Source organism: Mustela nivalis (genome assembly GCF_964662115.1).
Source record: "Mustela nivalis genome assembly, chromosome: 10".
NCBI classification, from domain to species: domain Eukaryota; kingdom Metazoa; phylum Chordata; class Mammalia; order Carnivora; family Mustelidae; genus Mustela; species Mustela nivalis.
In genome coordinates this window covers 113,250,598-113,267,427 of record NC_139029.1, presented here as the reverse complement: position 1 = coordinate 113,267,427, position 16,830 = coordinate 113,250,598, and positions in this window count along the sequence as shown.

Below are 16,830 nucleotides of genomic sequence, written 5' to 3'. Positions count from 1 at the left end.
ATATATATACACACACACACACAATGGAATACTATTCAGCCATCAAAAGAAATGAAATCTTGCCATTTGCGTTGACATGGATGGAACTGGAGGGTATTATGCTTAGCAAAATAAGTCAACCAGAGAAAGTCACTATCATATGATCTCCCTGATATGAGGAAATGGAGGTGCAATGTGGGGGGTTTGGGGAACAGGAAAAGAGTAAATGAAACAAGATGGGATCGGGAGGGAGACAAACCATAAGAGACTCTTAATCTCACAAAACAAACTGAGAGTTGCCGGGGGGGGGGGTGGGGAGGTTAGGGAGAGGGTGGTGGGGTTATGAACATTGGGGAGGGTATGTGCTGTGGTGAGTGCTGTGAAGTGTGTAAACCTGGCGATTCACAGACTTGTACCCCTGGGGCTAATAATACATTATATGTTAATTAAGAAGAAGAAAGAAGAAGAAGAAGAAGAAGAAGAAGAAGGAGACTACTATAAATCAAATGCTATGGTTTTCAGCATAGAGTGTGTAATCAGGCATATTTTATTAAAGTAACCAAGTAAAATGAGGTCGAAAAGTGGAATAACAGAAAACATAAAAATCAGAGATTTTAAAAAGAGATATGGGACAGTGTAGAGAATATAGTCAATGATATTATAATAGTGTTATATGGTGACAGATGGTGGCTATATTTGTAGTGATCATAGAATAATGTATGGAGATCTTGAAAACCTGAAACCAATGTAACACTGACTATCAACTACACTCAAATAAAAAAATAGTAAAAGGAAACATTTTAATTTAAAAAGATAAAAAGAGGGACAAGAATTTGAAAAGTGAATTTCAAAAAGAGTAAAGATGAGGCTAAGACATACTCTGAACCTTGAGGAAAACACCATTTTGAAAATTCTTCCCATTTTGAGAAAACTCAAATGAATCAATACCATAAAAGAACCCATTTTAACCGAGAGATGTAATGAATGCTCAAGAAATAATTTTATGACAGGATAATTCTTCCCTATGAAACAGCATACAGAAACCCGGGGAAACACCTGGAAGCCAAATAAACTATACTGAAAATAAGAATTAGGAAAAAGATAAATGATGAAAGATAAGAAAATTAGACCTGCGACAGAGACCTAGTGAAGAGAATTTTTAGCTTGTGGTTTAATGTTTTTGAGGATAATCTAGAGTTCATAACTGCCTTGAGGCAGGCTGGTTGTAGGCAGTTTAGGCAGACCCCTAAGAGAGGCCTACTTTGGGCAAGTGGTGTTGGAGGAGGCCATTGGGCTGGACAAAGACAAATCCAACCATTTGACTAAAGTGTCTGTGAAGATGTTGAAGTCAGATGCAGCAGAGAAAGACCTGTCAAACCTAATCTCAGAAATGGAGATGATGAAGATGATTGGACAGCACAAGGACACCATCAACCTGCTGGGTCCTGCACACAGGATGGTCCTTCGTACACTATCATGGAATATGCCTCCAAAGACAACATACAGGAGTACCTGCAGGCCCAGAGGCCTCCTGACCTGGAGTACTGTTACAATATCAGCCACAATGCAGCAGAGCAACTCTCCTCCAAGCACCCGGTATACTTTGCCTACCAGGTAGCCTGAGGCATGGAGTACCTTGCCTCCAAGAAGTGCATACACCAAGACCTGGCCACCAGGGAAGTGCTGGTGACAAAGGACAACATGATGAAGATCTCAGACTTCAGCCTTGCCAGAGATATCACCACATCAGTTACTATAAAATGAGAACCAACAGTGGACTGCCTGTGAAGTGGATGGTCCCTAAGGCCATGTTTGACCAGATCTACATCCACCAGAGTGACTTCTGGTCTTTTGGGGGTGATCCTGTGCAAAATTTTCACTCTGGAAGCCTCCCATATCCTGGAGTGCCTGTGGAGGTGGTTTTCAAGCTGCTGAAGGAGTCATTTGATGGATAAGCCAATAAGTGCACCAGAGAGTTATACACAATAATGAGGGGTGGCTGGCATGTGGTACCTTCAAGCTGCTGGTAGAAGACCTGGATCATACTGTGGCCTTGACCTCCAACCAGGAGTACCCGGACCTGTCCTTGGCCCTGGAACAATACTGTCTATGCTTTCCCAACACCCAAAGCTTCACCTGCTCCTCAGAGAAGAATTCCACCTTCTCTCATGTGCCGTTGCCCAGGGAGGCCTATCTGCCCTGACACCCAGCCCAGCTTGCCAATGGTGGACTCAAATGACTAGTATCCCTATTACTCCTGTCCAGATTCCGTCATAAGCTGTAACCCTTACCCCCCACCCTCCCTGCAAGACTCACTGCCTTCTCCTTTGTCCCTTTCCTACTGGCAGGAGCCAGCTGCCTACCTGAGGCCTTCACCCCTTGAAGTTCACCTCTCTTCCCCTTCCTCTTCCTCCTCCTTACAACCTGCTCATGAAAGAAAGGAACAGAGAGGCAGGTACTTGCTCGTGGCTACTTCCTTCCCTCCCATATGTTGGACCAAGACCCCTCCCTGTCATCTGGTACTGCCTAGACGTCGAGAGAGTTGGAGATGAGGCATGCCAGTGAAAGCTGTCGGAGCTTTCCTGGTTTGGTTTTGTCTGCTTAGCATAACATGTAAGACTGAGTTCTGGTGGCAGGGACCTAGTCCTTGGGGCTATAGCACTAGTGAGGGGAGGTCAACTGCTCTGGGCCTTGGCTAAGAGCAAGCCCTGCTCCAGAGATATGGTGCCAAGGGCTTATCAATTTTGATACTAATTTGCTTTGCTGACCAAATACCTGGTATCAAAAGATGGGAAGGCAAAGACTGGAAGCAGTGTTGTGACCATGGGGTCCAACCCCAAACTATGAAGAAAACACAAAGTGTATAAATCTGAGTAAGTATATATTTACACACCTTTTTAAATAGGTTGTTATCAAAGATTTAATCAATGGGTAATATGCTCCTCGTAGCTGGGAAGCATCAGTTGCCATATATTAAAAACAAAGAAAAGAGGTGTCTGGGTGGCTTCCTCCAAGAAGTGTCCCTTCTTTTCAGGTCATGATCCCAGGGTCCTGGGATGAAGCCCCACATCAGGCTCTCTGCACAGTGGGAAACCTGCTTCTCCTTTTCCCTCTGCCCTGCTTATAGTTCCTCTTCCTGTCTCTCTGTCTGTCAAATAAATAAAATATTTAAAAAAAAAACAAGAAAGAAACAAAATGTTTTAAAAGGCCTTTTTTTTTTTTAATTTTCTAGGGGTGCCTGGATGACTTAGTTGTTTAAGCAGATGTTTGCCTTTGGCTGAGGTCATGATTCCAGTGTACAGGGATCCAGCCCTGCATGGGACTACTTGCACCCCAAGGAGCTTGCTTCTTCCTCTCCCTTTGCACATGATTCCCCCTGTTTGTGTGCTTCTTCTCTCTCTCTCTCTCTCTCTTGCTGTCAATAAATAAAATAAAATCTTTTACTAAATAAATAAAAAAATAAATAAATTTCTAAACCTACTTTCAGTTTAGGTCCCTTAACAAAAATTGCTACTGCTTCATTAAAAAAAAAAAAAGGATAATTTAGAAAGATGCTTCCAGAGTTAAAAAGCTGTTTTGTTTCTTTGTCAGGATTCAATATAGAAGTGCTTTAAAAAGTAAAAGAAAAAATATGCTATATTAACTCTAATCACACTATAACTTTGGTGGTTATATCAAGATAATGAAAAGTGATTTTAAAGCAAATTTCATTATCAGACATAAAGATCAAGTCAAAATTACAGAAGAGTAAAAGGATGAATTCATCAGGGAGTATAATAATTCTTTTTTTTTTTTAAGATTTTATTTATTTATTTGACAGAGAGAGATCACAAGTAGGCAGAGAGGCAGGCAGAGACAGAGAGAGGAGGAAGCAGGCTCCCTGCTGAGCAGAGAGCCAGATGCGGGACTCGATCCCAGGACCCTGAGATCATGACCTGAGCCTAAAGCAGCGGCCTAACCCACTGAGCCACCCAGGCGCCCTGGGATTATAATAATTCTTGAATTTTAATACGTAACAACAGATTTGGGGATATATAGGGAAAAACTAAGAACAAAAATCATAACTTCTACCTTGGACGACAAATGGAAAATAATTTCAACACACTTATTTTAAGATTACATAGACAAATGGTCATCATATTGGTAAGATATGTAAGACTTGAACAAAATGATCAACTAACTAGATATGCTTGATATTACATTACAGTAACTGAACTAACTGAGGTCAGTCTTTGGTGAATCACAGAAACAGGTGGAGTTATCAAACAAAGGAATCTTTGTTTACAACATACAAGGAGTTCACAGGGAATAAGTTCCAAAGCCTTGACTGTTTGAACAGGAGAGAGATTTTTATTTAGTATTTAAGATGAATACTCAGAAGGGAGAGTTTTATTATCCCGTGTATGGTTGGTCATAAGGTTGTGGATGCATGCACATCCACATATGTATTTGTGCAATATGTATTGCATGTTCACCTGAATGAAGCTTGTATTCCACCGAGGGCAGAAACTTCAACGTTAGAATAAAGCAGAGGTAACTGTTGGACAAGGGAAAGGAACTCTGCAGGCTTCAAGAGCAGATAGAAACTAGATGGGGTCTTGGGCTCATTTTCTGGGACAAGGAATGAAAGGCCTTGATTGCTTTTGAAATAGCACTAGGAGTTTTACCACTGATTTATTGTCTCAATAGCTTAGGCTATTTCCTGCTCTGGTGGTGACTGTTAGTTTTCCCATTGCCTTGTTCCCTCAAAATCCTTAGGAGTGAGGTTTTTGCATTTCTTTGTAAGAACCTCCCAGGAATTTTTGGAAGAAGTGTGCTGGGGCAAGTACACAGGTGGGGTATAGATCATTGAAAATAGCTGGGGACAAAAAATGACTTTTCTTATGTCAGGAAAACTATATCTCTTCTTTAATTTTCTAGGAACCTCTAACTCTTTCTGCTGATGTTACCAGCAGGCATCTGAGATATTACTGATTGTTCTCTTGAACCTAAGGAAAAGGAAATGTAGAAAGCAAAAGAAAAAACTTTAAAATCTATCCTGCAACTCATCAATTCACTGCAGCCACCTCTCTGTCTTTCCCTTTCTCTTTTTCTCTCTTTCTCTTTCTCTCTCACTTTCTCTCTCACATACGCACAACACACGCAAATCGACTTAAAGCAATTTTTAATTTTCCCTATTCCATTTTAATATACTTGAGGCATGATCATTTTCTTAGTAAATACAAGGAAAAAAAATCTAGGATTCCATCATTCTGTGTGATTAAAGTATTGAGGAATTTACTTCCAATAGCACTTATAAAAACATATTTTATTTAAGGAATATTATATAATCAGGTGCCTGCATTTTTCTTATTCTCTAACTAGTGTTATTTGGCAATTAATATTTTGTCAATCAATATTCCCCTATACCTGAATGTGTGGGCAGTGAGAGATGAATTAGAGGCAAGGATGGTGAACACTCCCAACAACTGCAGACTACATATATCTTAAGCCATGATTTTCTTTGCAAAGGTCAACATTGATAATGTTCTAGTCATACCTCCGTGTACCAGGAAAGAAGTAGCATATTTCTTGAAAGACACAGCTATCAAAGCTCCATTGAGAATCCGTAAAGATGGAGAAGGGATTTGCAAATTAAATATCTGATAATGGACATCTACTCTGATTATTTAAAAATGAATAAAAATAAAAAACCTTACTAATAACCAAACAGAGTATCCAATTTTACATGTGAAGGAAATAATGGAAGAGACATGTCACCAAAAGTATATGGATGGCTTATAAGCACATGGCCAATTTCTCAACATTTAAACATTAAAGAAATAAAAATTAAAATCATAATGAGACATGCTTACATATCTATTAGAATGGCTAAAATTATAAAGGCTAATTGTACTTGGTCTGAGCTAGATTGAGAAGAAACAAAAAATCTAAACTGTTGTTGGCATATATCATGATACAACCACTTTGGAAAATAGTTTCAAAATTTTTTTAAATGAAAAATATGTTGCAGTTACACAAATAGCCATTTTATTCTAGGCATTTCACCAAGAGAAACAATCCCTATGTTCATACAAGGACTTGTATGTGAATTTCATAGCAGCTTTATTTTTAAGAATTGAAAACAGTGGAAATGTTCATCAATGTCCATCAATAGAGCAAAGACAATTGGAGATTCTCAAAGTAATGATGCCGAGAAAAGAAAATCCAGGCCATGAATAGTATATACTGTGTGATTCCATGACTACAAAAAATCTAGAAAATACAAATTTATATATAGTCACAGTCATCAAATATATGGTGTGATTTTAGTGCCTTCTTCTGTGCTCCCATAGCTTCCTACACTTGGATCTCCGAGCATTTCTTACACCATGTGAAAATATGAACTCTTTCTCTTTATTCTGTCTTACTAGAATAAGAATCCTTGAAATTTTATGGACATTTGAACTCTCAGTTATTAGCAAAAATTCTATCACACAGTAAGTTTCCAAATATAAAAGCCAGAGTTTTACAATGACTTCGAAGCTTTTACATGATCTAGCCACTCATTTAACCTCTGTGACCTCTTTCCCTGCTACTCTTCAGTCACTCACAGTGGCCTCCTTGCTATTCCTCAGATATGCCAGGCATGATCCAACCTTATGGACTTCAAGATAGCCAATTCCTTTGTCTGGAGTGACCTTATTGCTGATAGTTCTGCGCAAATTCATCACCTTCCCATACATTTGTTCAATTGTCACCTTCATTGTAACTACCCTGATCTTTCTATTAAAAGATTTAACTCCCCATCCCCTGCCTAGCAACCTTGATTTTTCTCACCCTGATCGAGTTTTTCTTTTTCCCCATTGTACTCTTCCTTTTTGAATGCACTATGCCATTTTTATTAAGGTTTATAGCTTTGAATTGTCTCACCCATTAAAATAAAAGTTCTCCAAAGCCAAGTATTTCATTTACCAGTGTAGTCTGAAGTAATATCTGCCATATAATAGTTCAGTAGACAACTGGTAAATTTCAAAATAAATCAATGTTGAGAGTATACTGAATTTCATAAGTCATTTCAATATTTTTTTCCAAAAAATAAACTACATAAAACATACTTTAAATTTACTTTCAAAATATTTTATAGCATATAATGGACAATATACATAAGCCTAAAGAAACAATCCTATAATTAACCATTTCATACCTACTTAAAAACTGCATAATACCACACTCTTAGATCCTCTTTGAATGCTCTAAAATAACCCTTCAAAGGAAATACATTTTTAAAACTCACAGATTTTTTGGCAAATAATTTAATAAAATAAAAGTTTCATTCATCTATGTAGATCAAAATAAATATTTTTAATAAGCATGAAATTATAACTCTGAAGTGTGCTAAAATGAAACCACCTGCTAAGGGTGAGAGAACAAAAATAAACATCCTTTTTCCAAATAAGAGGAATTTATTACCTTTGAATCAAAGCATGTGGATTTTTTTTAACTGGCAATAAAGCAATATGGAGACACAAACCATAGAAAGTCATATTTTAGATTTCTAAAAGACTTCTAAGTGAAGAGTATACATTTTTTAATTGCTACATAATGCTACATAATGACAAGATGACAGGTTGTGACAAATAGCATTTTAAAAGCTCTACTCATAATGGAACGGAAGATGTCATTTCCCTATAATTTTATATATGTCTTTAATTTACTATATCTGGATACAACATATTACCAAACAGATGTTCATCAAAGACTAAATCATTTTTAATGGAACATAATAATTTGAACCTACATCTATTAATCATTTTTTTCGATCTAACATTTATAGTCTCGCTAAACATTTTATCAGTTGTTGACAAAATTCAAAATAAATAGGATAAAAAGTCGTGTTTGGAAAAGTAGATTTTTTTTCAAATTTGCATTTAAATGAAAATATTTGCTGATATTTTTAAAACTTTATAAGTAATTTATATATATATCTGACCTATCAGATGATATAAAATTTTTGGAGAAAATATGACATATTTTTTGATCTTGGTTGAAGGTATTAATAAAGAGCAACTGTTTGTATTATTTGTATTGTGATATCTTAGTTAATAAACATGGATAACTGGTATAAAATATGTTTTTTAAAAAATTTTATTTATTTACTTGACAGAGATCATAGGAAGGCAGAGAGGCAGCCAGAGAGAGAGGAATGGAAGCATGCTCCCAGCTGAGAAGAGAGCCCACTGTAGGACTCAATCCCAGGAACCTGGAATCATGACCTGAGCCGAAGGAAGAGATTTTAACCCACTGAGCCACCCAGGTGCCCTAAAATATGTTTTTTTTTTAATATAGAAGTATAGTTCTTGCCAAAATATGGAACTAGCTGGAACTGAATGCCTCCTTCAAAGTCAGCTCTGGAGAAATTATGCCAGTGTAATATGGAACTATTTCAGATATTAACCAAAAAGAAAGAAATGATGATAAATTCCTTAAAAGACTCAAAGTTGCCCTTGACTGGTATGTTTCAAGCTCTATTCCTGGTTTGAAGACAGGTTTTAACAGGCCTGTCACTGTAGAAATCCACTAGATGTTTAGAGGCTATCAGAACTTTACAAAAACCTTCAAGGGGTAAAGACTTGAAAATTCATTAGAGAGATTAGCTCCCTAAGGCATTATTCCTCCACACATTTTCCTCCAATCAATTAAGACTGATGGATGAGGGGCACCTGAGTGGCTCTCTCATCACGTGGGTGGTGGGTTAAGCCTCTGCCTTCATCTCAAGTCATGGTCTCTGGGTCCTGGGATCCAGCCCCACATCGGGCACTGCTCAAAAGGAAGCCTGCTTCCCTCCCTGCTTGCCTGCCTCTCTGCTTACTTGTGATCTCTCTCTCTCTCTCTTTCTCTCTCTCTGTGTCCAATAAATAAATAAAATCTTTAAAAAAAAGCTGATGGATGATAAATTATGAAAACTGCTCCCTCCAAATGATGCTTCTTCATAAGGATTTAAGAATTTAAAATTGTAAGAATTTAAAATTGAAACTTGATCATAGGATTTATCTTATAGAATAAAATCAAGTGAAGGCAGTTATTATTAGTTCTGAAGTATTGGTGATTCTGAATTCTTGGCCTCATTAGTAAATTTATTTTTAAATTCTCCCATGGAGTGGTGATTGGCCTTCAGTCTTTCATTGATATACATCATTGGGTCAAATGAGATGTGTGTGCCCAGAACTATATATAATCTTTTTTGTATTTCACTGGAGATGGCATTTCTGAGTTTTGTTCAATTGAATTTGGACATATGTTTTAATAGTCACTTCTAGAGTTGGCCCTGGAGAATATCTTCCTTTTTTTCTCTTCCCGATTCTCTGAAAAACCCTGACTAATTCACATTATCACAGTAATATCACATTTCAAGTTTTTCCAAACACTAAAGCTGCAAAATAGAAGGAAGCTACTCAGAATGGAATACTATTATGAATGATTGAGAAAGAAAACATTATTATAATTAAGCTACCAGGTTTCAATGTATTTTATTGTTGCTTAGAAAATCCTAGCATACCCAGACTTTACAGAGATTTGATGATCCTAAGAAGAGCTGAACTCATGGACCAAAATAACTATGCACATAAAAAGTACAATTACTTACCTAAAAAATATGATGTGGTTAACTTTATATGCCAATCCAAGTGTTATTGGAACAGGAATTAAAAAAATAGCTTAGGGGCGCCTAGGTGGCACAGTGGATTAAGCCACTGCCTTCAGCTCAGGTCATAATCTCAGGGTCCTGGGATCAAGTCCTGCATCAGGCTCTCTGCTCAGCAGGGAGTCTGCTTCCCTCTCTCTCTCTCTGCCTGCCCTCTGTCTACTTGTGATCTCTCTCTGTCAAATAAATAAATAAATAAAATCTTAAAAAAAAAAAAAAAGAATGACTGTACTTTTAAAAAATAGCTTAAAAGGAGCGCCTGGGTGGCTCAGTGGGTTAAGCCGCTGCCTTCCGTTCAGGTCATGATCTCAGGGTCCTGGGATCAAGCCCCACATCGGGCTTTCTGCTCAGCAGGTAGCCTGCTTCTCTTCCTCTCTCTCTGCCCACCTCTCTGCCTACTTGTGATCTCTCACTGTCAAATAAATAAATAAAATATTTTTAAAAATAGCTTAAAAGTATATGATAAAATAATGATATACATATACAAGGAAAAGAAAGATACTATACTGTGAATATAAATTAAGTGAAAATTGTTGAAATAAAGAATACAATAAATGGAGACTAAGATGAATATAGCTGTAAAATGAATAAATGAGTTGGGAAAAACAAACAAATTAATGACTTCTGCCCAAATACAGCAGAAGAGAAAAAAAAAATAAAGAAAATATTTAAATAAGTACTGAGATAAATTTTGGAGAATTAAAGAAAGATAAAAGATACCAGACTTAAAATGATGCCAAACATGAGATATCAGAAACAAAACAAAACAAATACTACACACACTAAAAACCACTCGTATACATTATGGTGAGTTTTAAGAATATCAAAAACAGAGAAGAGCATAAATGATGCCCAAGAGAAGAACAGATCACCTAAAATGTACAAGAATAATACTGACAGCACAATTCTCAATAGTAATAGCATATAAAGAGACAGCTGGGAGTTTTTATAGATGGAAAAGATATCTGAAACTAGGTATTATACATCAATCCAAATTATTGATTAAATTTGAGAGCACAGTAAAAATACAATGAAGCATGTTAGGTCTTAGAACATTTATCACACAGAGACACACATTTTGGAAAACTTCCTTGGAAGACAGCTCAATTTAGATCGAGAAAACAGAATTATGTACTCAAAGGCACATTTTGAAGGAAGGATTGAATATAGTCTGCACTGAAAATATTCTTTAATCGTATGTTCTGAATTTCCTAAATTTAAGAAGTATTTGTTCAAATATTTATCTTTAAATAAATCCTAGGAGACTTTTTCTTGGATTCTGGAAAATCAGTCCATTTGGATACAAATCTTTTTGTCACTGATGGAAATTTTGATAGCCCTTAACTGTGGAATGCCTAATGTATTGTTACAGCAATTGTGATTTGCCAATACATGGGTGATGTGTGTGTGTTGTGTGTGTTTATATTTATTTTTGATGGTTTAACTCTTCTATGAGATTTTTAAGTAGACATGATTTTAATAAATTATGATTTGTTGAAATTTATCTGAGGTCATATATAATAAAATGAAATTTGTGTGAACTAAAGAAGTGCATCTCCATTTTTTTTGTTTTAAGAGTAGACTGGTCTTTAAAAATTGTCCAAAGAAGTACATTATATTCATTATTAAATTTGATAATATACAATAAAGTATTTATGGTCATACTGGACCATATCAAATTCTACTATTAATTCATATTCATAATTACCATAAGAGGAAAAAGGGATATTTTTCAAAATAATAAAAAATTAGCGTATTTTTCAGAATATGATATAGTGTTATTCACTGAACTGAGGGAACAAATGTCAAAGTCTAACACAGTTTACAGAATGTTTTAACATAAATTGAAATTTAAATCTGACCAAATTTCACAGTTTTAAGTAAAATGATAGCACTTTATATCCTTGAAAAGTGGTAAGTGACCCAAAACATGGCTTAGAAAAACAAATTTAACACTACACTAGTCAGAGATGGTTAAGTTATGGTACAACTTGCCATTGTGTATCATCAAATGGTATATTTTTTTCTTTTGGGCTTGTCATTATATTTTATTTCAGCCATTCTGGTAAGTGTGTAGTGATATCTCAGTGTCATTTTAATTGCATTTCCTTGATGTCTAATTATGTCAAAATATATTACTTTGATGTTTAATGCTCTGAACTTTCTCAGTTCAAGACCATGAAGCCACTTAGGAAAAATACAGTTGCAGAGGCACTCATAGACCAACTCTTATACCAATTCCAACAAAAAATAGATTTGTTATGCAGCAGGGATTTTATAAATTACCTGACACAACTTATATAGTAAGATGAAATGGGACAGGCGGCTTCTTGCAGCTATATACAACATCATTTTAATTTCAATTTTCAGTATAATTTTTCCAAGGTATACACAGAATATATATTTAATGTAAATTGTGAACATTTTAAACTCTGTATATGGAAATTAGTCAATTTTAAGTTTATAACAATCAAAATTAACGGAAGTTTATTTTAAATTAGTTAGCTTTCTCTGCATTGCAAGACAGAATAATCAAGAATTGGTAAGAAAAAAGTAATCTCTGTAAAATTACCGGGGGTGCATTATAAAGTGTTCGGTAACTGATCAAACTCACAATTTGGATTGAATGGCAAGTGATTTTTAAAATCTGGAACTCATTGTCAATTTTTTTTTCTTCATTGTGTCTTAATAAATTACTGTGTTCATTTGCATGGAAGTGAAGAAAAATGCATGACATTTCATCTCAACACTAACACCTTTAACTGGCAACTCTGAATGTACTTTACAGCAGTGTAACAAAGTAAAGATCAATGATGTTTCATGAAATATCTGTTATAATTCTCAAGGAGATAGGGAGTTTGTGCAAAAATGCAAATCACTTTGCGACTAAACACATTGTTTATTTCAGCTATTTTTAAGAAAATATGCTGAGAATCTCTCAAAAAAGGAAGCAATGATTTAGGTTTGCCTTCAAAATCCTTATCTAATCCTGAACCAACAGCACATAGTTCAAAGAGCAACTAATTTGAGTAGCTCCAATTTACACATTTCCTAACAATGCTTAATTTAGTGGAATTTCTGTCCAATTATGGTAATTTGATGTAATGAAAGACAAAAGTTCAAAAAGATCATCCTTAATTTATATAGATGCCAAACTCTGCATTTTCTGAATGACGCCCAGGAACGTATTTTCAAAAACAAACAAACAATGCCAGAACCACTATTAGGTCATCTCTGGGCAGAAAGTGACTCAGAGCTTACATTACTCTCTCCCTGAAAGTATACTGTAGGCACTGAAACTACTACCCTGAGTCTGTGCTATCAAATTCCTTAAGTTAGAAAGTTTTAAAACCCGTCTGTGTGGGAGTATTTCATTTACAGATAGAGATTTGGTTGTTTATACATTTTCATACTTGATTTTTAGGGTGTAATAACTATGTTTTAAAATTCATGGTGGTTTTGAATACTGTTGGATAATTGAGCTAAAATGGTATATCCATTCCTCCTAGGAAACAGAAATTATAGAAAGGTAGTGCTTTTCAAATCTGACATCTTTGAGTCATTGCAGTTTCATATAAATGCAATAGGAAAAGTGTCATTCATGTTTATGATATTTTCTATAAATAAATTAGAATGTACTGGAGGCCTGATATAAAGTGGGATGCCTAAACTTCAGTAAGATCTTGTTTTCAATTCAAAATAAATTTTATTTTTTATTTTTTTATAATGTCCCTCAATTTCAGATAAGCACCCCCATAATGTCCACTCCGTTTTTTTTAAGATTTTATTTATTTTATTTGACAGATAGAGATCACAAGTAGGCAGAGAGGCAGGCAGAGAGAGAGGGAAGAGGAAGCAGGCTCCCTGCTAGGCAGAGAGCCCGATGCGGGGCTCGATCCCAGGACCCTGGGATCATGACCTGAGCCAAAGGCAGAGGCTTTAACCCACTGAGCCACCCAGGCGCCCCCAAAATAAATTTTAAATTGAATTATGCACCTCTAAGTTCAGAGACAATAAACATCAACCAACACAATTAATAAGTTCTATTTCTTGAAATTTCGGGAACATTGATAGTCTCATCTCCTGGAAGAACAACAGCTAAAATTTTTGGTCATGGATTCTTGCTAAAATATCACTTTCCCAAAGAAAATTAATGTTATGAATTTTTATTGATTGTTATTGATCATGAAGAATATAACAACCACGATAAAAAGAGTAGGAAAAACATGATATCTCATCTGTAAGGGCATGTGGAAAGTAGGAAATGCTAATAAAAATAACTACCATTATTTCCTAAGTTAACATAATATAACAGAACAAAAATATTTCAAAACAATGTTTTCTTTTTTTTTAAGATTTTATTTATTTATTTGACAGAGAGAGATCACAAGTAGGCAGAGAGGCAGGCAGAAAGAGAGGAGGAAGCAGGCACCCTGCTGAGCAGAGAGCCCAATGTGGGACTCGATCCCAGGACTCTGAGATTATGACCTGAGCCAAAGGCAGCGGCTTAACCCACTGAGCCACCCAGGCGCCCCCATAACAATATTTTCTAGGCTCATTCTGATAACTCTTTTCTACATTCAAATTTAAAGGTTGAGGCATGTGATATATATTACACAAAAAACATCCCAAGGAATTCGTTAAAAAAAAACTTTAATAAAGAACAAATCCAAAGGAATTTCTTTTCTAATTTAATTAACAAATTATGAATTGACTTACCTATTTCATCACAGTGTATCAGGCACCAATAATATTTTTTAATCGTCACACCTGATGCAATAGTTATCATCTTTCAGACATACTGATCACGAACAAGCAAATAAACAAGAGCACCGTAGCTTAAGATCTACCTGCATAAATATAGGCTACTTCAGACAATCTCTTCACCACAACATAGAAATGAATAGAAATCATACATGCTCTGTATGGACATACAGATGAGATAGAAGGGGATGGATGTTAATATATGCAGAATCTTTATTAATTACATTGTAAACCATAATATGGAAAAACAGAATACAATTTTAGAAATACCCAGGTCACCATCATTGTTTTATTTTTATATGTGTAGATAAGGAGTTTAATAAACAATCCATGACTATTCAACTCTTTATATTTTGAAAATTTTAGTAAAAGTAACAAACCTACCACCTAGAAAATTATACTTATCTGCAACATACAGCTTTGCCAGCATGGTAGAGGAAAAGCAAAACAAAATAAGTAAGAAAAGTTTAACATTTCACAAGAGATTTGCTTTTATTTTTTATTTATTATTTTTTATTTTTCATTAATTATTTACTTCTATTTTCTACTTTATTTTAATGAAAATGTCATGACCATAACATAAGAGCAGAATTAAACCAACATGAGAAATTATTTTTTCATAAGTTAAAATAAACTAGCTTGGTGATTAATTCAAAATTATATTACAAATTTCAGTGTTCTTGAAGTAAGTATCACTGCATAAACAAATGAGTCAGGAGTCATAAACTAATGATGATTCTAAATGTTATTTAGAGAGACATTCTTTACTTAATATATTTCAAATATTCTACACAAGGCAAAGTGGATCCAAGTAATCTGTAGGCAAAATAAGATTTTAGAGAAGTATATATTTCCAACAGTATTTATAAAATATTACCTTTATGTAAGGCATCATCCTGGACTTTGTGGAAAACACACAAAGGAGTAAGAAGTGGCCCTTCAAGAAACATATACAATATCAAGGTTTAACATGAAGCAGCATGTCTTCTCTAAGTAAAAAAAAAAAAAAAAAACATTGTACCAACTGACTTTACTGAAACTTTATATTTATTGCTCTCATTTTAGGTCATAGTGTCCTTCTGCATGCAGGCTGCTATAACGGACATGATATAGACTTAATAGCTTATAAAGAACAGGAATTTATTTCTCACAGTTCTAGAACGGAGAAGTTCAAGATTAAGGAATGGGCAGATCCAGGGAGAGCTCACTTCCTCATAGATGGCTATCTTCTCACTGTAAACGTACATGATGAATGAATCAAGAGAACTCTCTGGGGTCTCCTTTAAAAGGACTGTAATCCCACTTATGACCTAATCACCTCCCAAAGGCCCCTAAGTTTTAATACTATCACTTCCAGAGTTAGATTCCATAATATGATTTTGGGAGACATAAACATTCACACCATAGTATATATAAACAAAAAAAGACACAAAAACAACAAACAAAAAAATTATTTTAACTACCTATTATTTTCAACTACATAAACTTTTAATTTGTTTCTATATAATATTAAATAACTCATTTGAGTGATTCACTTATATCCAATGCATCTGAGTGCAATTAAATTTGCTTACCCAGCATATCCAGAAGCATATTTCTTCAGACTATCCCATTCCCCACCTTACAGGATTTACCACAATTAGAAGACATGGGATAGAGGATAGATAGATAGATGTATACATAAACACACTTGTACATACACATATGCATATTTTTTCCTGTTAATGATACTCATGCAAATAAAATTTAAGCTCAAGAAACCTGTCTTGTGTGTTACTTAATATCCAGTTTTTAGTCAACATCCAAAAACAAATAATCCAATAAAACCATGGATAGAAGACATGAACAAGTGTTTCCCCAAAGCACACATTCAAATGTTCAGTAGATACATGAAAAGATGTCCATCATCATGTATCATCAGGAAATTGCAAAGCAAAACTAGAAAGAGATACCACCTCACACCTGTCAGAATGGCTAAAATCAACACTACAAGAAACAAAAGGTGTTGGAGAGGATGTGAAAAAGTAACACTTGTGGGGGCTGCCTGGGTGGCTCAGTGGGTTAAGCCTCTGCCTTCAGCTCAGGTCATGATCTCAGGGTCCTGGGATCAAGTCCCACATCGGGCTCTCTGCCAGGCATGGAGCCTGCTCCCTCCTCTCTCTCTCTCTACTTGTGATCTCTCTCTGTCAAATGAATAAAATCTTAAAAAAAAAAGTAACAATTGTGAACTGTTGGTGGTGATGCAAACTGATACAGCCATATTTGAAAACAGTATGGAATTTCCATAAAATTTAAAAATAAAAATAAAAATAGAAGTCCTTTGTGATCCAACAATCCTGTTGGTGTGTATTTACCCAATGAATATAAGAAAACTTATTCAAAGGGATTCTAGCACCCCTATGTTT